The 22,876-nt window shown below is 44.0% G+C and overlaps 3 long non-coding RNA genes across 12 annotated transcripts; 1 reads left to right on the top strand and 2 right to left on the bottom strand.

Moving 5' to 3' along the window:
- Positions 1-2,712: 2,712 nt before the first annotated feature.
- On the bottom strand, positions 2,713-11,012 carry LOC126992102 (uncharacterized). The gene is made up of 3 exons (XR_007746202.1): positions 10,729-11,012; positions 10,325-10,383; positions 2,713-2,866 (listed from the first exon to the last, which is right to left on the bottom strand). It is a non-coding gene; the product is annotated as an uncharacterized LOC126992102 (long non-coding RNA).
- Positions 11,013-19,829: 8,817 nt separating this feature from the next.
- On the top strand, positions 19,830-21,611 carry LOC126992100 (uncharacterized). 7 transcript variants are annotated; one of them, XR_007746192.1, is made up of 4 exons: positions 19,830-19,963; positions 20,097-20,161; positions 20,422-20,825; positions 21,165-21,611. It is a non-coding gene; the product is annotated as an uncharacterized LOC126992100 (long non-coding RNA). The 7 variants fall into 7 exon arrangements; XR_007746191.1 differs by having other exon boundaries at positions 19,898-20,037; positions 20,103-20,161; XR_007746195.1 differs by lacking the exon at positions 19,830-19,963 and adding an exon at positions 20,962-21,023 and having other exon boundaries at positions 19,994-20,161; positions 20,422-20,757; positions 21,159-21,611.
- LOC126992101 (uncharacterized) lies at positions 19,871-21,314 on the bottom strand. 4 transcript variants are annotated; one of them, XR_007746198.1, is made up of 4 exons: positions 21,205-21,314; positions 20,920-21,137; positions 20,324-20,783; positions 19,871-19,995 (listed from the first exon to the last, which is right to left on the bottom strand). It is a non-coding gene; the product is annotated as an uncharacterized LOC126992101 (long non-coding RNA). The 4 variants fall into 4 exon arrangements; XR_007746199.1 differs by having other exon boundaries at positions 19,875-19,995; positions 20,389-20,783; XR_007746201.1 differs by having other exon boundaries at positions 19,875-19,995; positions 20,587-20,783.
- Positions 21,612-22,876: the final 1,265 nt, after the last annotated feature.

Here is a 22,876-nt window from a genome sequence, read left to right as displayed (position 1 = left end):
GACCACCGATGGGCTAAAAGGTTACCGCGCCTGAGGCCACTTCTGCGGCCATTACCTGACGCCCCAGCCCCGCACTGTGGACATGAAGGTGAAGGTAACCCCGCCCACACCCGTGACTGACGGAAACGCAGTTAATCAAACCCTTATGGCACATACGGTGAGTAAGTACATTAGAGAAACTGTATTAACACAGTGATAAACTTCCCAAATGAACAACACTGAGTGCCAGGATTCGAACCCGGGCCTTCTGATCAGAAGTCAGTTGTTAATACAGTTTCTTTAATGTATTTACGCACCGTATGTGCCATAAGGGTTTGATTAAATGCTTTTCCGTCAGTCACGGGTGTGGGCGGGGGTACATCACCTTCATGTCCACAGTGCGGGGCTGAAACGTCGAATAACCAGTGGTGTTTTGGGATGTTTTCACTGTGTTAATACAGTTTCTCTAAAGTTAATCCTCAGTACAGTGTTTGAAAGGGCCACTTTATGTCATTTCTGACTCCTAGACATGACCGTAACTTGTTTTTAATCAAGCACAGTGTTGAGAACCCTGTTCACAGCGGTATGTAAAGGAAACATCAAGAGGTTCCGAGCACATTTATTTGCTAGAGTAGGGTAGGAAGTCGCCATTGTTGATCAAAATCTTGTCAGTGACAAACTCTCAAAACTTTTCTTTGCAGTTGTCATTAACACAGTCGACGAATTTGTCTTGTAAGTCTTCTGGAAGTTATCTAGGGTCCGTCTTGAATGGATTTCGAATAAGTTGACAATCTAAGTCTGTGATATTAGGAAAATAGTTGTCCAACTCTTCACTGGGAAAAACCAAGTGCTCATCGATAACAACACTGACCTTATTCACATCATCTCTACGCAGAGATGACAAGCTGTCACTCGTTTTCTCAAAAATGTCATACCGACCTGCTTGGACTTTTTCTTGCCAAATTCTGAGTTTCATTTGAAAAGCTCTCAGTTTGTCGAAAAAAATCAATCGCAGTTGTTGAGTAACCTTGAAGCGAGTTGTTGACTGCATTTATGCGAGAATATATATCAGTGAGTAAATATACCCTTGAATTCATCAGCACTGCACGTAATGGCAGCAATAATTATTGTGATGATGTCTTGTGTCCAGCGCTTCAGGGCCCGGATCCACAAAGGCTTAGTTCGTAGTTTTGGGCCCTTAGTGCGTAGTTTTGAGAACATCGAGATTCACAAAGCTAACTACCAACTAATCGATGACGTCACGGGTTACCGCGCGGATCTACAAACGTTTACCGCGCTCTGTGTGACGTTAAATTTGTTGTTAAATAACTACTGCCTCGGAGCTGACGGTAACGCTAACAATATTATCAGATTTACGTATAAATGCTTATAAATCGCGTTTTTCAACGAAATATAACTCTGCGAGTAGAGGAGGTCCATTTCTTTATAAAATTATGAGATATGCACCCTTGGAGAGGTATATGATAAGTGTGGGCGGTATGGCAACACCCGGCCAGGGGATTGACAGACCACCCTCCTCTTGCCGTGGAGGATGGCTTGGTGACGAGGAAAAGTTGCCGAACTTTATGTAATTTCTGATTTACTAGGAGAATTTTGCGTTTTCCTACTATATGTAGATAAAGAAAGCGTTAATTTACCCATACATGTCAACAAAACGATCTTACAATATATAATAGCGAAGAAATCCGAGGCATATAGATGCCCAGACTCAATTCTGCCCGAGGCTCAATTTTATCGATGACAGGGGCCTATATTTTTCCTTCCCGTCATTATTAGTGAATCTCAGGTGTCGCAACTTGGTGTGAACATGCCCTAAGTATTCACCTGTGGAAATATATTGATGTATATGTGATTGGTATCCTATTTTCTGAGAAAAATGAATGTGCGATCATGGGTGTCGGAGTGCTGCTCTGGAGGATGTCTTGGCGACGAGGAAAAGCTGCCGAACTTTATGTACTTTCTTATTTAATAAGGCAAATTTTGACATGGTCTTTGTCATCATAATAAAGAATGATGATCATGCTAGTTCTAGACGCCATATCAGTCGAAAAGAACCCCACATACACGAGCTTGAGCTAAGGTAACAGAGGCATGTGGATGTCCGGGCATATTTTGCCCGTGACACGACACCCCCCATCCGTGGAGGACCATGGACCTTTGTCGGGTGACAGCTATCCCATGAGTTGGGCTGCAGATATGGCAAGACAGTCTTAATTTTCCTATTCCTCCTTCTGTCCTTCGTTCTGTCTTCCTCGATATATTTCCCATATTTCTATTTGCTTTCTTCCTGCCTCATTCTCGTCCTTATCTTCTTTTTCTTCATCTTAAGCATGTTCGTAGGTAACAAGACATCGAACAGCAGAGCTACTTTGACGTAAATGTGCAGCAAACAACGAAATAATTGAATTCGTAGATTTCGATTTAGTACAGTTTGCCTTGAAAGGAAGAAAAATGGGAAAAGAGAATGGGTTTCTTGAACCAGCAGCTGGAGGGCTCCCTAGGATTGGCTGACGGCTCTGTAAACGTGCTTGCGATTCGCTGCAAGGCCAATGACGTCATCAACCAATCAGCGGCCTGGCTGACTTAGCGCGCCTCTAACTACAATCTAAGGTTTGCTTCGTGAATCTGACACTAACGTCGGTAGCTAAATCAATAGTGCGTAGTTATGTTAGTTCGTAGTTATTGAGTCTGTTTGTGAATTCGGGCCCAGGTCAACGGAGCATAAGCCAGCCAGTCAGTTCGCCTCGCCTCACCTCGCCTTCTTCCCCTCCGTCGCCTCCTCCGCCTCCGCCTCCTCTTCCAGTATGGGCACCAGCGTCTCCCTGGGACTCACGGGCTGCCTACCGCATCCCCCCATTTCCTCCACCTAAAAGGAAGAAAAAAAATGCTATTAAAAACACGAGTAAAGAGTTTATGTGTAAAATTAGTACTGTTAGGGAAAGAAGAGTATCCGCGTGCCTCCATTTCCTCCACCTAGAAGTTAGAAAAAAGATGCTATTAATAACACGAGTCAAGAGTATGTGTAGAATTAGTATTGTTAGGGAAAGAAGAGTATCTGCTATGGTGTGAAATAAACCGCTAAAAATAAGTACCGGTAGACAATAGAGCTCTGAGATAACTACCGGTAGATCCAAAATAAATATGGATGCTGTGAAATAATTACCGAAAACTAAGTAAACAGTAATGCCGTGAGATAAATAATTAAAACTTGAAACGTGGCCACACACACACACACACACACACACACACACACACACACACACACACACACACGTTCGTAACACTAAATCACCTAACTGAACAAAACTACCATGAAATAGCTAAACTAAATATAAAATAAAAAGATGTGAAATAATAAGGAAACACAACAATGCCCTGAAATAAAGTAAATAACCTCAATAAAGCCAACACGTAGCCTACCAAGGAGACTATATTAGTACCCTAGTCTCCTTGTAGCTTACTCACCAAGCTCTGCAGCCGCTTCAGTCCCTCCTCGCTGCCAACACACGTCATCGGTGGGCTCCTCGGAACCTCATCTACAGAAATACACGTCTTGTCCAGTGTCCAGCCCCTGCCGCAACCTCTCCAGCACGGGGGAGGCCTGGCTGGGGAAGGGTGCCTGCGAAGTAACCTGTAGGACCGCTGGGGGCTCATGGTTCCATTGGGAGAAGTGCTCGAGGGTGAATATATAGGTGCAGGGATCTCTTGGGTGGAGAGGGATGCTGGGGGAAGGCTGGGAGAGCGATATGGGGTGTTGGGGAATGCTGGGGAAAGGTTGATCGGGTGATATGGGGTGTTTAGGGATGCTGGTGGAAAATTGGACGGATGACAAAGGGTGGATGCTGGGGGAAGGCTGTGCTGGTGATGAGGGTGATATGAGAGGTAGGGAGAGGCTCGGGGAATGAACCTTAGAGCAAAGGGAGTAAGGGGGAGGCGCAGACGAGGCACTGGGGGACTCAGTGGCAGCAGGGACATGGGTCGAGGCTTACTGATGGTAGGTGTGGAGAGATTGAGGGACTCGAGATGGAGGTATAACTCGTTACTGATGGAGGGAAGGCGGGAGAGGTATGGGGATGTGGAGGACAGCGTCTCGTCTGCTCGCTTCGACACCAGAAGCTACAATGACCTTATCTGTGACTGCTCGGGACTTTGCGTTAAAAATGACAAAAACGGTTATGAGCCACTCCCATGACCCACCTCCCTCTCTTCATCCCCTTCCTCTTTATCCACCCCTATCTACATCACTCCCTCCCTCTCCTCTCCTTCCCATTCTTCCCCTTTACCTCTCCCTCTTTCTCTTCGGCTCTCCTTTCCTCACTCTCTTTTTTAATCCCCTACTCCTCCCCTTTATCCCTTCTTCCTCTCTTACCCTATTCTTATATCTCCCTCTCAAGGTCTGATATACCTGACAACACCTGACCTTACCTGACCCAACCAACCTCATACACACACCTTTCTGCCTACCTCCCCTGACCTTACTGTTAATGACCACACACACACACACACACACACACACACACACACACCTGACAACAGTATCCTGTTCCTAACTTTTATTATTGTTATTATACTGTTCTTTACATCTGTTCTATTCTATTCTTCCTCTCTATTCTATTGTTATGCTGGGTTTTTTTTACTGGTTTTGATTTCCCTGTTCTAGTTTGTCCACTGTATTCGTTTTATTTATTTTATTTGTTTATTTATTTATCTATTTTTTTATTCTTTTATTTATTTCTCTCATTCTCTCACCTTATCATCATTTACTTCATCCACCTTCATTATCACATCCCTCCTCATCCTCTCATTCGGTCTCCCCTATATTTATCTCATATTATATTTTTCTTTTACTCCTATGGAAAATGCTGAAAAGTAAAGATGGCGCCACTTTAAACACTTGCCTGAGCCACAACGGGCCGACCATCAGGCCCTACTATGAAGGCCTACCGACGCCAGAGGCCAAGACGTTATTATATAGGAAAACAACTTGAAGAGAACAACAAGATGGACAATCTGTTGTTCGGCGTCTGTGACGCCAATAATAATAAGTATCCCAATGTTTTTTTACCAGGCCAATTTATATTTACCTCTCAATCAGATGTTAAAATAGGGCACCACAATATTTTCTTTCCATTCAACTTTTTTTTCTTACCGTCTCCATCCAAAAAGTTGGAATAAGTAGCACAATTATTTTCAAGCTCCTGTTTTTCTTTGCCTCTCCATCAATAAAGTTAAAATAGGTACCCCATTATTTCCAACTCCCTCTTCTTCTTACCTTCTCCATCCAAAGAGTTACAAGACCGTTAACCAAGGAACCACTAACCACTTCTTTTTCCAATTCCATCCCCCTCCTGCTTTCCATTCGCTTTTTTCCACTTCCCTTCCTCCAGCTCCCCATTCACTTCCCTTCCTCCAGCTCCCCATTCACTTCCCTTCCTCCAGCTCCCCATTCCCTTCCCTTCCTCCAGCTCTCCATTCACTTCCCTTCCTCCAGCTCCCCATTCCCTTCCCTTCCTCCAGCTCTCCATTCACTTCCCTTCCTCCAGCTCTCCATTCACTTCCCTTCCTCCAGCTCTCCATTCACTTCCCTTCCTCCAGATCTCCATTCCCTTCCCTTCCTCCAGCTCTATATTCACTTCCCTTCCTCCAGCTCTCCATTCACTTCCCTTCCTCCAGCTCTCCCTTCCCTTCCCTTCCTCCAGCTCTCCATTCACTTCCCTTCCTCCAGCTCTCCATTCACTTCCCTTCCTCCAGCTCCCCTCCCACTTCCCTACCTCCAGCTCTCCATTCACTTCCCTTCCTCCAGCTCTCCATTCACTTCCCTTCCTCCAGCTCTCCATTCACTTCCCTTCCTCCAGCTCCCCATTCACTTCCCTTCCTCCAGCTCTCCATTCACTTCCCTTCCTCCAGCTCTCCATTCACTTCCCTTCCTCCAGCTCTCCATTCACTTCCAATCCTCCAGATCGCAATTCACTACCTTACCTCCAGCACTCCATTCACTTCCTTCCTCCAGCTCTCCATTCCTTCCCTTCCTCCAGCTCTCCATTCACTTCCTTCCTCCAGCTCTCCATTCCCTTCCCTTCCTCCAGCTCTCCATTCACTTCCCTTCCTCCAGCTCCCCATTCACTTCCCTTCCTCCAGCTCTCCATTCACTTCCCCTCCTCCAGCTCTCCGTTGCCTTCCCTTCCTCCAGCTCTCCATTCACTTCCCTTCCTCCAGCTCTCCATTCCCTTCCCTTCCTCCAGCTCTCCATTCCCTTCCCTTCCTCCAGCTCTCCATTCACTTCCCTTCCTCCAGCTCTCCATTCCCTTCCCTTCCTCCAGCTCTCCATTCCCTTCCCTTCCTCCAGCTCCCCATTCCCTTCCCTTCCTCCAGCTCTCCATTCCCTTCCCTTACTCCAGGTCTCCATTCCCTTCCCTTCCTCCAGCTCTCCATTCCCTTCCCTTCCTCCAGCTCTCCATTCCCTTCCCTTCCTCCAGCTCTCCATTCCCTTCCCTTCCTCCAGCTCTCCATTCACTTCCCTTCCTCCAGCTCTCCATTCCCTTTCCTTCCTCCAGCTCTCCATTCCCTTCCCTTCCTCCAGCTCTCCATTCCTTCCCTACCTCCAGCTCTCCATTCCTTCCCTTCCTCCAGCTCTCCATTCCCTTCCTTCCTCCAGCTCCCCATTCACTTCCCTTCCTCCAGCTCTCCATTCCTTCCTTCCTCCAGCTCTCCATTCACTTCCCTTCCTCCAGCTCTCCATTCCTTCCCTTCCTCCAGCTCCCATTCACTTCCCTTCCTCCAGCTCCCATTCACTTCCTTCCTCCAGCTCTCCATTCACTTCCCTTCCTCCAGCTCTCCATTCACTTCCCTTCCTCCAGCTCTCCATTCACTTCCCTTCCTCCAGCTCTCCATTCACTTCCCTTCCTCCAGCTCCCCATTCACTTCCTTCCTCCAGCACTCCATTCCTTCCCTTCCTCCTGCTCCCCATTCCTTCCTTCCTCCAGCTCCCATTCCTTCCCTTCCTCCAGCTCTCCCTTCACTTCCCTTCTTCCAGCTCCCCATTCACTTCCCTTCCTCCAGCTCGCCATTCACTTCCCTTCCACCAGCTCCCCATACACTTCCGGCCTCCAGCTCTCCATTCACTTCCCTTCCTCCAGCTCCCCATTCACTTCCCTTCCTCCAGCTCCCCATTCCCTTCCCTTCCTCCAGCTCCCCATTCCCTTCCCATCCTCCAGCTCCCCATTCACTTCCTTCCTCCAGCACTCCATTCCTTCCCTTCCTCCAGCTCCCCATTCACTTCCCTTCCTCCAGCTCCCCATTCCCTTCGCTTCCTCCACCTCGCCATTCCCTTCCCTTCCTCCAGCTCCCCATTCACTTCCTTCCTCCAGCTCCCCATTCCCTTCCCTTCCTCCTGCTCCCCATTCCTCTTCCTTTCCTTCACCTTCCTCATCTCCCACTTGCTCCCCATTCACGTTCCTCTTTCTTCCAACCACCTTCTTCCTCTTCCATTTGCCCCCCATCCACCTCCCTATAGGTACTCCATTTTTTCCAGCTACCTTTTTTCTAACCTTTTCCATCCAAAAACTGAATAAGTATCGCTTTTTTTTCAAAACTTTTATTTTTTCACTCTTTCTCCATGACAAAAGTACCACTATTTATTTACAAAGCCCATTTTTCTTTCCCGCTCCATCAGTAAACAGTAAAAACAGGCACGAGTCAAACACAATGATAAATAGCTATAAAAACAAGCTATATTTTTACCGTTAAGCACAATAAAACATGGAAGGCACGACATACCTTGCCTTGGACCGACTGTCAGGATCTACTGGGAAGAACCTGCTGGCCCTACCTACCGGCGCAATTGGCCAAGACGTAAAAAAAAAAAAAATATATATATATATATATATATATATATATATATATATATATATATATATATATATATATATATATATATATATATATATATATATATATATATATATATATATGGTGGCTGAGTCGTCAAAACGTGTTCAGGAGGACGAGTTCGAATCGTTCCCGGTGCCACCAAGCTGGGATTTTTCAGCCGCCGAGTGGCTTAAAACTACCCACATGCTGTCCAGAAGACCACCTATCAACCCGGACTCTAGATTCAAGGATCAAAAATGAGCTCTGGGAGGGCAGCATGAGCCAATGCAAGATGGCGCCACTATAAACACTCGCCTGCGCCAGAACGGGCTGGGCCGACCATCAGGACCCACCGGAATGAAGCCTTGGACCGACCATCAGGATCCACCGGGAAGAAGCCTAGCAATAGGCAATGTAAAAAAAAAATATATATAGATATATATATATATATATATATATATATAATATATATATATATATATATATATATATATATATATATATATATATATATATATATATATATATATATATAGATATCCATACCTACAAATTTATCTACTTTTTATTTTTTCATTTAACTACATTTTATCTTATCTCCTTACAGTTCTATTTTCTTGGCAACTCTATCTCCATATAACTTTATCTTATCTTATCTTATCTCATCTCTATATTTATAAGTACTCATTTAACCTCCAGCCGATCAATCCTTAAACAATACATTAAATAAGTAATAAGATCATAGAACAAGGAAAGTAATAAAAATAGACTATGACAAATAAGTTAATGACGAGTAGGTACAGTATATAAGAACATAAGAACGTAAGGAGTCTGTAAGAGGCCGGTTGGCCTATACAAGGCAGCTCCTGTACACTCAACCCCATCTTACCTCACCATCCATGGCTTTATCTAACCTCTTCCTGAATGTATCTACGGTATTGGCACCCACAACATGGCTCCCAGGCCTGTTCCATTCATCTACCACTCTTTTGGTGAACCAGTTCTTGCCTATGTCTTTGTTGAATCTGAATTTGTCTAACTTAAAACCATTGCTACGCTTCCTACCTGGCTCTTTTACTATCAAAATCTTATTGACATCCCTTTTATTAAAGCCCTTCATCCATTTATAGACTTCGATCAAGTCTCCTCGCAACCTTCGCCTTTCTAGAGAGTGTAGATTTAAATGCTTCAGCCTATCTTCATAAGGCAAGTTTCTCACCCCCTGAATCATCTTTGGCATCCTCCTCTGTACAGATTCTAACATCTTGATATCCATTCTATAGTAGGGGGACCAGAACTGAACTGCATAATCGAGATGAGGTCTAACTAATGCTAAGTAAAGTTTGAGGATGACTTCAGCGCTCCTATTGCTTACGCTCCTTGAGATGAAACCAAGTACTCTGTTTGCCCGATTTTTAGCCTGAATGCATTGAGCCCTCACTCAGCGCTCACTAGTACTCCTAAGTCTCTCTCACGCCCAGACCAGCTTAGAGGAGTGTCATTTAAGGAGTAATTGTGTGAGGGATTATTCCTACCTACACTACCGACATTGAATTCCATCTGCCATTTCCCCGTCCAATGATATAGTCTGTCAAGCTCATCCTGGAGAACGGTAGCGTCCCTGTCTGATTGGATTACTCTACCGATCTTGGTATCATATGCGAACTTACTGACATCACTACTAATTCCTGTGTCCAAGTCATTGATGTAAATAATAAAAAGCAGAGGACCCATCACCGACCCTTGAGGGACTCCACTCGTAACACTGCCCCATTCAGAATTTTTACCATTGATTTACACTCTCTGCTACCTACCACTAAGCCACGCCCTGATCCAGTTCAAAACTTTCCCATCTACGCCGTGAGCCTGTAATTTTAGTAACAGCCGGTGATGAGGAACTTTGTCGAACGGTTTATTGAAATCTAAATATAATATGTCACAGTTTTCATCTCTGTCAACCGCCTCGATTACTTTAGTGTAGAAGGACAACAGGTTAGTAAGGCAAGACCTTCCCTTTGGGAACCCATGCTGTGAATCATGAATTAAATTATATATTTCTAGATGGTCCGAATGCTCCTGGATATAAATGACTCCAACATCTTTTCTACAACTGATGTAAATGTAAATGTAAATGTAAATTCCATTGATTGGGCACATACCCAGAATTTACCGACATATTAAAGATATTGGTAACTGGACCACTGAGGACCTCCTTGCACTCTTTCAGAATCCGTGGAATACTTTGTCCTGCCCCGGCGATTTGTTTTCTTCAACCTACCAATCTCATCCTGGACTACTTGCCTAGTGATGATCACATCCCTCAACTTGTCGTTCTCTTCGCCCTCATAAACCTGAACTCTCTCTGGAATGGTTGTTAGATCTTCCTGCGTGAAAACTGAGAGGAAATAGTCATTCATCATTTGACTCATATGTTTTCCATTCTCAACGAGCTCACCTGTGTTTGTTTTCAACGGTCAAATCCTGTCCCTTGTTTTCGTTCTGTACCTCTGTAAGCTGAGATATAACAAAGAAAAATAATGTTATAGAAAGTAATGTTTGGGACAAATAGTATATACATAAACTTCTACAATGGTTCTTATTTAACAAGCAGCCAAGTCAAAAGTTGCTATAATGTTACTTGATTATTGAATTTGTTGAAATAGACGATGTATTCACTTTCACTAAATGAACACCCCAAGAGATATAGTGAAACGAGAAAGTGTGTGTTAATGATGTTTCTGTCTCATTATCTTGTTAGATGAGCACGTAACTTCTTGTAAAGCTTCTATATACGTATATCTTATGGACCATTAAATGAAGTTTATACACTTAAGTCAACAAAGCAGCAGTCTTACTCACCCACTGGTCCAGCACCCTCAGGCCCTCCACACAGCCGAGGCAGCTCACGGGCCGAATCGGAACGCACCCACGCCCTGGTCCTGGCCTGCTGCACGAGATCCACGGACGCCTGCATGTGGTCGGGGAACCTGGTCCAAGAAGCGATCTGAAGGACTTCACCGAGGTCATGGAAGAGCTACGGGTCATGGTAGACGGCCCTGCAGCGACCCCGGCAGGCAGCGTGTGTACCGAGCCATGCAGGGAGGGGGAGGACAGAGCGAGGCTGGATGGGGGTGTCTGGAGGAGGCTGGAGGGATGAATAAGTGGGTCAAGGTCGTCGGTGAGTGTAGGCGGCCGGAAGGGGCACAAGGGGTATTTGGAGGGCCAGTACGGGGTCATGGAGACGGTGGAAAACTCAGGAAGACCAAACGAGGAAAAGGACTCGGAGGAAACAGCAGTGCCATCGGGAGCATCAGCAGCAGGAGCGGTAGCAGATGCCTTCGTCTCGGTAGCACCAGTAGTAGTAATGCTGGAGGACGTCGTGAGGAAGGAGGTATACGGGTAGCGGGGGAGGGAGTGGACCCACGGTAGGGCCTTGGGTAGCCGACTTGCAGGACTCTGGTTATTCCGCGCCAGGGAAGGGGGCGCTCCCTCCTACTCCACCGCCTCGCTTCCGCCGTCATCTCTCGACTTCGCTGTGGAAAGAAGACGACGTTATAATATGGGTATGAAGTGATAGTGACAGGTACACACGGAGCACACACTCACCCTGCAGCACACCTGCATGAACAAGCACACCAGCAGAGAGAGAGAGAGAGAGAGAGAGAGAGAGAGAGAGAGAGAGAGAGAGAGAGAGAGAGAGAGAGAGAGAGAGAGAGAGAGAGAGAGAGAGAGAGAGAGATAGATATATATATAGATATATATATATATATATATATATATATATATATATATATATATATATATATATATATATATATAGATATATATATATATATATATATATATATATATATATATATATATATATATATATATATATATATATATATATATATATATATATATATATATATATATATATATATATATATATATATATATATATATATATATATATATATATATATATATATATATATATATATATATATATATATATATATATATATATATATATATATATATATATATATATATATATATATATATATATATATATATATATATATATATATATATATATATATATATATATATATATTTTTTTTTTTTTTGCAACAAAGGAAACAGCTCAAGGGCACACAAAAAAGTGAACAATAGTAAAAAAAAACTCGCTTCTCGCTGCTTACAAAAAGAATCCAAAGAGGTGGCCGAAAGAGAGGTCAATTTCGGAAGGAGAGGTGTCCAGATACCCTTCTCCTGAAAGAGTTAAAGTTGTAGGCAGGAGGAAATACAGAAGAAGGAAGATTGTTCCAGAGTTTACCAGCGTGAGGGGTGAAAGAGTGAAGATGCTGGTTAACTTTTGCATAAGGTGTTTGGACAGTATAGGGATGAGGATGAGTAGAAAGTCGCGTGCAGCCGGGCCGCGGGGGGGGGGGTGGGGGAAGCATGCAGTTAGCAAGTTCAGAAGAGCGGTCACCTTGAAAATATCGATAGAAGATAGAAAGAGAGGCAACATGGCGGCGGAAATTAAGAGGTAGAAGACTATCAGTAAGAGGAAGAGAACTGATATATATATATATATATATATATATATATATATATATATACATATATATGTATATATATATATATATATATATATATATATATATATATATATATATATATATATATATATATATATATATATATATATATATATATATATATATATATATATATATATATATATATATATATATATATATATATATATATATATATATATATATATATATATATATATATATATATATATATATATGTATATATATATATATATATATATATATATATATATATATATATATATATATATATATATGCACATCCACCATCTGGCTAAAACTTCATTGTCATTCTATTATTATATACATATGTGTTGTTTATCTCTCACCTAACTCTACTAACTATGTAAAATTCTTTGACTATTTGAACTCTAAAGTGGACCACATCTTGACTCACTCTCCCTTCGCTGCAATCTCCATCTTGGGAGATTTCAATGTTCACCACCAGCTTTGGCTTTCATCCTCTTTCACTGACTAGCCTGGTTAACAAGCCTACAACTTTGCTCTCCTCAGCGACCTAGAGCAGTTGGTTCAGCACCCTACTCGTATTTCCGACCGTCTTGGAGACAGGCCCAACATTCTAGACCTCTTTCTTACCTCTAATCCTTTTCCTTACTCTGTCAAACTGTTCTCCCCGCTGGGATCCTCCGATCATGACCTTATTTATGTATCCTGTCCTATCACTCCTGTACATCCTCTGGACCCACCGAAGAGGCGATGCTTTTGGCATTTTGCTTTAGCTCGTTGGGATGACCTGAGGACATACTTTTCCGATTTTCCGTGGAATGATTACTGCTTCCAGGAAAGAGACCCCAATGTGTGTTCCCTGCACATCACAGAGGTGATTGTCTCTGGAATGGAGGCATACATTCCACGTTTTTTCTCTACTCCTCATGCTAAAAAGCCTTGGTTTAATCATGCTTGTTCACGTGCTGTCAATGATAGAGAGGCAGCTCACAAAAGGTACCAGAGCCTTCAAACTCCCGCTTGCTTTGACCTTTACATTTCAGCCCGGAATCGTGCCAAATCTATTCTCCGACTTACCAAAACTGTTTTTATCGATAGAAAATGGCAATACCTTGCTTCTTCTAATTCGGCCTGTGACTTCTTGCATCTAGCAAAAAAATATCTCCTCCAATTTCACTTCTTCCTCTTTCCCTCCTCTCCTTAATCTTGACGGCAGCACTGCCGTCTCATCTGTGGCTACGGCTGAACTATTCGCTTAAACCTTATATCTGATCGCCAGTATGGGTTCCGCATGGGGCGTTCTACGTGCGATCTTCTTGTTCTCTTAACCGACTCTTGGTCATCCTCTCTTAGCCGTTTCGGTGAAACTTTCTCAGTTGAGCTAGACATATCGAAAGCCTTCGAAAGAGTATGGCACCACTCTTTGCTCTCTAAACTGCCCTCTTTCGGATTCTATCTCTCTCTCTGCTCTTTTATCTCCAGTTTCCTTTTCGTCCGTTCCATCTCTGCGGTGGTACACGGTCACTGTTCTTCCCCTAAACAGTGGTGTTCCACAGGGCTCTGTCCTATCACCCACCCTCCTCCTGTTATTCATCAATGATCTTCTTTCCATAACAAACTGTCCTGTCCACTCATACGCCGACGACTCCACTCTGCATTATTCAACTTCTTTCGATAGAAGGCCATCCCAACAGGAAGTACACGACTCCAGACTGGAGGCTGAATGCTTAGCCTCAGACCTTGCTATCATTATGGCAGAAGGAACTTTGTGTCCTTCAATACCTCAAAAATTCAATTTCTCCACCTATCATCTCGACACAATCTTCTAAACACCTATCCCCTATTCTTCGACAACACTCAGCTGTCACCTTCTTCAACACTAAACATCCTCAGTCTATCCTTAACTCAAAATCTTAACTGGAAACTTCATATCTACTCTCTCGCTAAATCAGCTTCCTCGATGTTGGGCGTTCTGTATCGTCTCCGCCAGTTCTTCTCCCCCGCGCAGTTGCTATTCATATACAGGGGCCTTGTCCGCCCTCGTATGGAGTATGCATCTCACGTGTGGGAGGGCTCCACCCACACAGCTCCTCTGGACAGAGTGGAGGCTAAGGCTCTTCGTCTCATCAACTCTCCTCCTCCTACTGATATTCTTCTATCTCTTAAATTCCGCCGCGATGTTGCCTCTCTTTCTATCTTCTATCGATATTTCCACGCTGACTGCTCTTCTGAACTTGCTAACTGCATGCCTCCCCCCCTCCCGCGGCCCCGCTGCACACGACTTTCTACTCATGCTCATCCCTATACTGTCCAAACCTCTTATGCAAGAGTTAACCAGCATCATCACTCTTTCATCCCTCACGCTGGTAAACTCTGGAACAATCTTCCTTTATCTGTATTTCCTCCTGCCTACGACTTGAACTCTTTCAAAAGGAGGGTATCAGGACATCTCTCCTCCCGAGTCTGACCTTGCTTTTGGCCACCTCTTCTGATTCTTTTATGGGAGCAGCGATTAGCGGGCATTTCTTTTATTATTGTTTTTTGTGCCCTTGAGCTGCCTCCTTTGTCGTAAAAAAAAAATATAAAAAAATAAATAATATATATATATATATATATATAAATCTATATATATATATATATATATATATATATATATATATATATATATATGTTTATAGTGGGGTCATTATCATTGGGTCATGGTGCCCCCGAAGTTCATTCTTGATTTCACGTGCGCTGGACATTTTCTTGAGTCTGGGTTGATAGGTGAGCTTCAGGACAGCATGTGGGTAGTCTGAGGTCACTCGGCAGCTACTGAAAATCCCAGGACAACGCGCGGATTGGTGGGTCGGCACGCTAGTCATTCAGCCACCGCCCCCTGTTTATATATATATATATATATATATATATATATATATATATATATATATATATATATATATATATATATATATATATATATATATATATATATATATATATATATATATATATATATATATATATATATATATATATATATATATATATATATATATTTATTTATTTTGGGAAAGCTGTGGCTGAGTGATTAGCGGGTCGACCCCTCATTCGCCGCGTATTGGATGATGCGTGTTCGAATCCGCCGCTACCACCTAGGATTTTTCAGTCACCGCCAAGTGGTCTAAGACTACTCACATGCTGTCCTGAAGATCACCTATCAACCTGAACTCTCGAAGAAGCTTCCCAAGTGAAATCAAGAATGAGTTCCGGGGAGCAGCATGAGGCAAGAATTGTGGCGCCATTATAAATAACTATCTGAGCCTTAACGGGCTCGGGCCAACCATCAGGCCCCTAAAGAATGGCCTACCGGCGCTATAGGCAAAATATATATATATATATATATATATATATATATATATATATATATATATATATATAGATATATATATATATATATATATATAGAGAGAGAGAGAGAGAGAGAGAGAGAGAGAGAGAGAGAGAGAGAGAGAGAGAGAGAGAGAGAGAGAGAGAGAGAGAGAGAGAGAGAGAGAGAGAGAGAGAGAGAGAGAGAGAGAGAGAGAGAGAGAGAGAGAGAGAGAGAGAGAGAGAGAGAGAGAGAGAGAGAGAGAGAGAGTCGGACAGGCAGACAGACAGAGAGAGCATCATCGGTTAGGTAACAACAAAAAATAAAGATAATCTAACAACAAACAAGAACGAGAAATGGACTCGGCGGGACACAGCACGCGGAGAACTGACATCAGGAGGACAGCCAACGCAACAGTGACGACCCAGAACATGTACACGTCAGGGCGGGCAGAGGGCGAGCAGGTGGAGAGATTACATTAGATCACTGGCCGGAGCAGGATGGAGTACACTAACATCAAACAGAGAAAGGTAGAGGAACAGACAACTGGGAAAGGCCTTTTTAATAGACTAGTAATAACTTACGATGATGAATATTAGAGTATTGCAGTCACTTAAGTTAGAGCATTTGCCGGAGCAGGATGGCGTAATCTAACATCAAACAGAGAAAGGTGAAGGAATAGAGATGGACCATTGCGAAAGACCTCTGTTCCGCCATAGACTGACGATATGAAGTGTACAGTGTCAGTCCCTAAAGTTAGAGCATTTGCCAGAGCAGGATGAAGAGGTCTAACACCTAACATAGAAAGGTGAAGGACGTTGGGAAAGGCCTTTGTTTTGTATTGGACTAACAAGGCCTTAAGATGAAGATTAGATGAAGTTTGAGTATTTGCCAAACCACGATGGAGTATAATATCACGGAAAGGTGAAGGACGTTGGGAAAGGCCTTTGTTTTGTATTGGACTAACAAGGCCTTAAGATGAAGATTAGATGCAGTTTGAGTATTTGCCAAAGCATGATGGAGTATAATATCAGGGAAAGGTGGAGGACGTTGGGAAAGGCCTTTGTTCTGCAGTGGACTAGCAATGGCTGAAGATGAAGATTATATTAGTTAAGAGTACTTGCCAAAGCACGATGGAGTAATATATCAAACAGAGAGGGGTGGAGGACGTTGGGAAAGGGCTCTATGCTGCAGTGGACTAGTCATGACTGAGGATTATGAGGACCAGAGTGGGGTTAGGTTAGGTTAGGTGGGGTTAGAATAGGTGGATGACGTTGGGAAAGGTCTCTATGCTGCAGTTGACTGGAAATGGGTGAAGATAATGAAGATCCGAGAGGGGTTAAATTAGGTTAGGTGGGGTTAGGAGAGGTGGAGGACGTTGGGAAAGGCCTATATGCTGCAGTGGACTAGAAATGGGTGAAGATTATGAAGATCAGAGTGAATAGTGACGTTAGGTGGGGTCAGGTTCACGGGAGCTGCCTTGTATACGCCCACCGGCCTCTTGCAGACTCCTTGGTTAGTATTGGCAGACACTTCCGCCTCTCACACCAACTATTTCCAAAGGCCAAAAAGGGGATCAATTGGGTTCTCAAGAGAGTGTTTTCAGGTTCATGGTACAGAAGAAGAATCAAACTACTACTAGAACCATTAAAATACTCCTGGAAATACCGAAAACTCATACGAAAACCGTGTCAAATATGTGAGCTCGGGCGCCGAAATGGGTTAAGATTCGTTTTAAGTCCGTGCCAGTATCTCATTACCTACTTTATGAAACATCAGTATCTCTTCATATATCTTTTCTAGAAACCTTCAACAGTCACGGAAACGCTTTGAAAATCCAATTCAAGGCCTCTTTTTTTACTCCTGAAAATAGGGGATAATGTTTACGAAAGCGTGTCGCCTCCTCTGGCGGCGGCCGCGGCGATGCTGCAGCCGCTGTTGCGAGAAATACCTCGTCACTGAAATAAGTCACATATACATGTGGGGGGGAGGTCAATGGGGGGCTGGTTAGAAGGGGCGGTCGAGGGGGGCGCGGACCCCCCGTTAGTAGGTCGTAAAGTTCGGTTGGAGTAATTTAACTATGCTCCCCGACCCTAAACCCTCTGCGAGATATTTCACGGCTGCGGCGACTGCAGCGTCGCCGCGGCCGTCGCCAGAGGAGGTGACGCACTTTCGTAAACATACAGCACGTTTGTAAGTGGAGGAAGAAAAGGAGGAAGAGGAGGAAGCAGCGGAAGAGGTGGAGGAAGACTTTAATCCAGACCCAATAATTCGTAGATAAAACTTTCTTCTCATAAGGATTGATCCCCATTTTGCTTCCCCATCTCTTTCAAAACATTTACCCGTTCAGTCATTTTTTCCGACATACTCATATAATAAGTTCCGCACAATGGCAATATAAATAAAAAAAAGCTGCATGCTGAACTTTCATCAACATCAAATGAAACTCCTGTGATGTGAAAAATCAACGAAAGAAAAGAAAAAAGAGAAAAAGCACTTGATGGAAGCTAGTTTTTTCGTTTGTTTGTGTTAGGAGAAGTGGTTTACAGACTTTTTTGTGTGGTATTGTTTTATCTTTGAGCTGCTTCCTATGTTGCGAAAATAAACAGATAAATGGGAGAGAAAAAAATAGAAAAAGCATATTATGGTGAGTGTTTTCTGATAGTGTGAGAAGTGGTTATGTTTTTGTGTGTGTGCTGTGTGTTAATGTTTGCCTTCTATGATGCGAAAATAAATATATAAATGAGAGAGAAAAAACAACAACATGATGGTGAGTGTTTTCTGATTGTGGGAGACGTGGTTGGTGTTTTTTCAGTGAGTGTGTTTTGTTTTGTCTTTGAGCCGCCTCCTGTGATGCCAATAAATGAACAAATAACTAACAGTGCATATCCTTAACCCAACAAGAGGACACTCGACTTATACATGACAACTCCTAGGCCGGTATTCTCAGACGCTTCTGTCTCTCATACCAACTTTTTTCACAGGGGTCAAAGGAGATCAGTCGGATTCTCATGATTGTTTTTTTTAGGTCCATAGTACAGATAGGAGGTCAGACTACCACCAGGGTCATTAAACTACCCCTGGCAATACCCACAACGCCTACGAAAGCTGTGTGTGTGTGTGTGTGTGTGTGAGAGAGAGAGAAAGAGAGAGAGAGAGAGAGAGAGAGAGAGAGAGAGAGAGAGAGAGAGAGAGAGAGAGAGAGAGAGAGAGAGAGAGAGAGAGAGAGAGAGAGAGAGAGAGAGAGAGAGAGAGAGAGAGAGAAAAATAAATTCATAGATGGAGAGCAAGGATGAAAGAAAGGGAGAAATAGAATAATGTAGAGAAGAGAAAAATAAAGAGACAGACGACTTAAGAGAAGTGGGCCCCGATGCGAATGTTAAGAAACTCTAGCGGGCCGTCCTCGTGAGCGTCAGCCCTCTCACTGGTGTTTTCTCTCCGCAGGTGTGTGGGTGCAATGTATACCTGAATGATGTTAATTGGTGAGCAGATTCCTACCAAGTAAAATCAATCAATCAATCAATCAATTAAAGAAGGAAAATATAATAAAAAAGAAAAAAATGGAATGAGAAAGAAAAGGGAAACGGATGCTGCGTCGCAAGCCGTCGCGAGGATTCCTTTGGATGCTTGTGCGCGTTTCCCAGGCCCGTCGGTCTTCCATCCCTGAACCGATAAACGCGGTGACCGGCGCCTTCACAGTAATTATCATTAATTTTATAATCCAGTCTGGTAGTTTTAAGAAGCGAGTTCTTGCATCCTCACCTCGGCGGGGGTGTGGAGCGCCAGCGAGCCCAAGGTCTCCCTGGCGAGCATGGCAGGACTGGAGGGCTCCAGGCAGGGCTCCTCGGCGTCCCTCGGGGCCCCGACGGAGGTGCCGGAGATCTTCCGGTTACAAACCCGGGCAGGTGGAGCTCGTTAGCCGTGGTAGGCAGTCTGCCTAGGAGAGCAAACTCCGAACAATAAACCCGGGCAGGTGGAGCTCGTTAGCCGTGGTAGGCAATCTGCCTAGGAGAGCAAACTCTAAACAAACCCGAGCAGGTGAGGCTCGTTAGCCGTGGGAGGCAATTCACCTAGGAGAGCAAACTCTATACAAACCCGGGCAGGTGGAGGTCGTTAGCCGTGGGAGGCAATTCACCTAGGAGAGCAAACTCTAAACAAACCCGGGCAGGTGAGGCTCGTTAGCCGTGGTAGGCAGTTCACCTAGGAGAGCAAACCCCGAACAATAAACCCGGGCAGGTGGAGGTCGTTAGCCGTGGTAGGCAATTCACCTAGGAGAGCAAACTCTAAACAAACCCGGGCAGGTGGAGGTCGTTAGCCGTGGGAGGCAATTCACCTAGGAGAGCAAACTCTAAACAAACCCGGGCAGGTGGAGGTCGTTAGCCGTGGTTGGCAATTCACCTAGGAGAGCAAACTCTAAACAAACCCGGGCAGGTGGAGGTCGTTAGCCGTGGTAGGCAGTTCACCTAGGAGAGCAAACTCTAAACAAACCCGGGCAGGTGGGGCTCGTTAGATTTGGTAGGCAGTTCACCTAGGAGAGCAAACTCTAAACAAACCCGGGCAGGTGGAGGTCGTTAGCCGTGGTAGGCAGTTCACCTAGGAGAGGAAACTCTAAACAAACCCGGGCAGGTGGGGCTCGTTAGCCGTGGTAGGCAATTCACCTAGGAGAGCAAACTCCGAACAACAAACCCGGGCAGGTGGAGGTCGTTAGCCGTGGTTGGCAATTCACCTAGGAGAGCAAACTCTAAACAAACCCGGGCAGGTGGAGGTCGTTAGCCGTGGTAGGCAGTTCACCTAGGAGAGGAAACTCTAAACAAACCCGGGCAGGTGGGGCTCGTTAGCCGTGGTAGGCAATTCACCTAGGAGAGCAAACTCCGAACAACAAACCCGGGCAGGTGGAGCTCGTTAGCGTGAGCATTTTACCTAGGAGAGCAAACTCCGAACAATAAACCCGGCCAGGTGGAGGTCGTCAGCCGTGGTAGGCAGTTCACCTAGGAGAGCAAACTCCGAACAATAAACCCGGGCAGGTGGAGGTCGTCAGCCGTGGTAGGCAGTTCACCTAGGAGAGCAAACTCCGAACAATAAACCCGGCCAGGTGGAGGTCGTCAGCCGTGGTAGGCAGTTCACCTAGGAGAGCAAACTCCGAACAATAAACCCGGCCAGGTGGAGGTCGTCAGCCGTGGTAGGCAATCTGCCTAGGAGAGCAAACTCCGAACAATAAACCCGGCCAGGTGGTGGTCGTCAGCCGTGGTAGGCAATCTGCCTAGGAGAGCAAACTCCGAACAATAAACCCGGCCAGGTGGAGGTCGTCAGCCGTGGTAGGCAATCTGCCTAGGAGAGCAAACCTGAACAATAAACCCGGCCAGGTGGAGGTCGTCAGTCGTGGTAGGCAATCTGCCTAGGAGAGCAAACTCCGAACAATAAACCCGGCCAGGTGGAGGTCGTCAGCCGTGGTAGGCAATCTGCCTAGGAGAGCACACTCCGAACAATAAACCCGGGCAGGTGGAGGTCGTCAGCCGTGGTAGGCAATCTGCCTAGGAGAGCAAACTCTAAACAAACCCGGGTTTGTGGTGCTCGTTATACTGTCGTAGACAATCCACGCGATGGGAACACCAAAGAAAAGGAAAATAAAAAGGAACACCAGAAAAATGGAAAATACAGAAACGAAACATCAAGAAACAAAAAGATCATCCACCTTTAGGCCCTAACATCGCCAAAATTATGGATGGGTCTCTTCTGGGGAGAAAGCGGCTCATCCAGACCAAAGAACATCAACCAAAGGATGATATGAATAAATGAAATAAAAAAACAAAGAAAAACACATCAAGGAAAGAAAAATATAACAAACATCATCCACCTTCCGGCCCTGACTAACATCACCAAAATTATGGGTGGGTCTCTTCTGGGGAGAAAGCGGCTCACCCAGACCAAAGAACATCAACAAGGGATGATATAGAAAAGAACACCAAAAAAAATGGAAAAAGATCAGAAAAAACATCGAAAAAGAAAAGCAACAGAAATAAATGAACAACATCAAGAAAAGAGAAATACAAAGAAGCATCATCCACCTTTCGGTCCCAAACAACATCACCAAAATTATGGATGGGTCTCTTCTGGGAGGAAAGCGGCTCATCCAGACCAAGGAACATCAACAAGAGGATGATAGGAAAAAAGAACATCAAAAAGCATCAATAAGAAGTAAAAGAAAAAGAACAGGAAAACATCGAAAAGGAAAACTAAAGCAATAAAAAGAACGAAAAACACGACATCGAAAAAATGAAATAAAACAAACATCATCCACCTTTTGGCCCTAACAACATCTCCAAAATTATGGGTGGGTCTCTTCTGGGAGGAAAGCGGCTCACCCAGACCAACGAACATCGACAAAAGGATGATAGGAAAAAAGAACACCAAAAAAGAACATCAAAAAAGAAAACCAACACCGAGAAAACACAAAGGAAAAAAGAAAGAAAAAGAAAAGAAAAAGAAAACAAATAGAAAAAAGAAAAGAAAAAAAAAAGGAAAAAGAAAAAAAAATAATAATATAAATAAATAAATAAATAAATACAGAATATAGTAAAATTAACTAACTGACTCTAACTGCTTAACTAACTATCAAACTATCTATTTAACTAACCTACCTAACTGACGGTAATACAGCTGTTTGACTACCCATTAACAAACAAACAAACAAACCACTTAACGATCTAACATGGATAGTGAGGTAAGGTGGGATTAGACTTACAGGAGCTGCCTTGTATAAACCAACCGGCCTCTTGCAGACTCCTGACGTTCTTATGTTCTTTTACGTTTAAGAATATTGCCCTTAAACCCCATTCACACCTGTACTAATACCTGACTGGTTGGGTGACTCTTCTACCTCTGCCTGCCTCCCCTCCTGCTACTGTCTCCGCTATCAGCACACAATCTACGCTCCCCCATAAAACCCACACCTAACCTAACCTAACCTTCCTGTATATCCCCTTCACACCTGTGCTAATACCTGGCTGGTTAGGTGACTCCTTCTACCTCTGCCTGCCTCCCCTAATGTTACTCTTTCCGCTAAAAAGCACAAATCTTCCCT

The sequence above is a fragment of the Eriocheir sinensis genome, unplaced genomic scaffold, assembly GCF_024679095.1.
Source record: "Eriocheir sinensis breed Jianghai 21 unplaced genomic scaffold, ASM2467909v1 Scaffold4, whole genome shotgun sequence".
NCBI lineage: Eukaryota > Metazoa > Arthropoda > Malacostraca > Decapoda > Varunidae > Eriocheir > Eriocheir sinensis.
The sequence above is the reverse complement of the archived record's forward strand: the minus strand, read 5'-3'. Positions and strand labels throughout refer to the sequence as shown.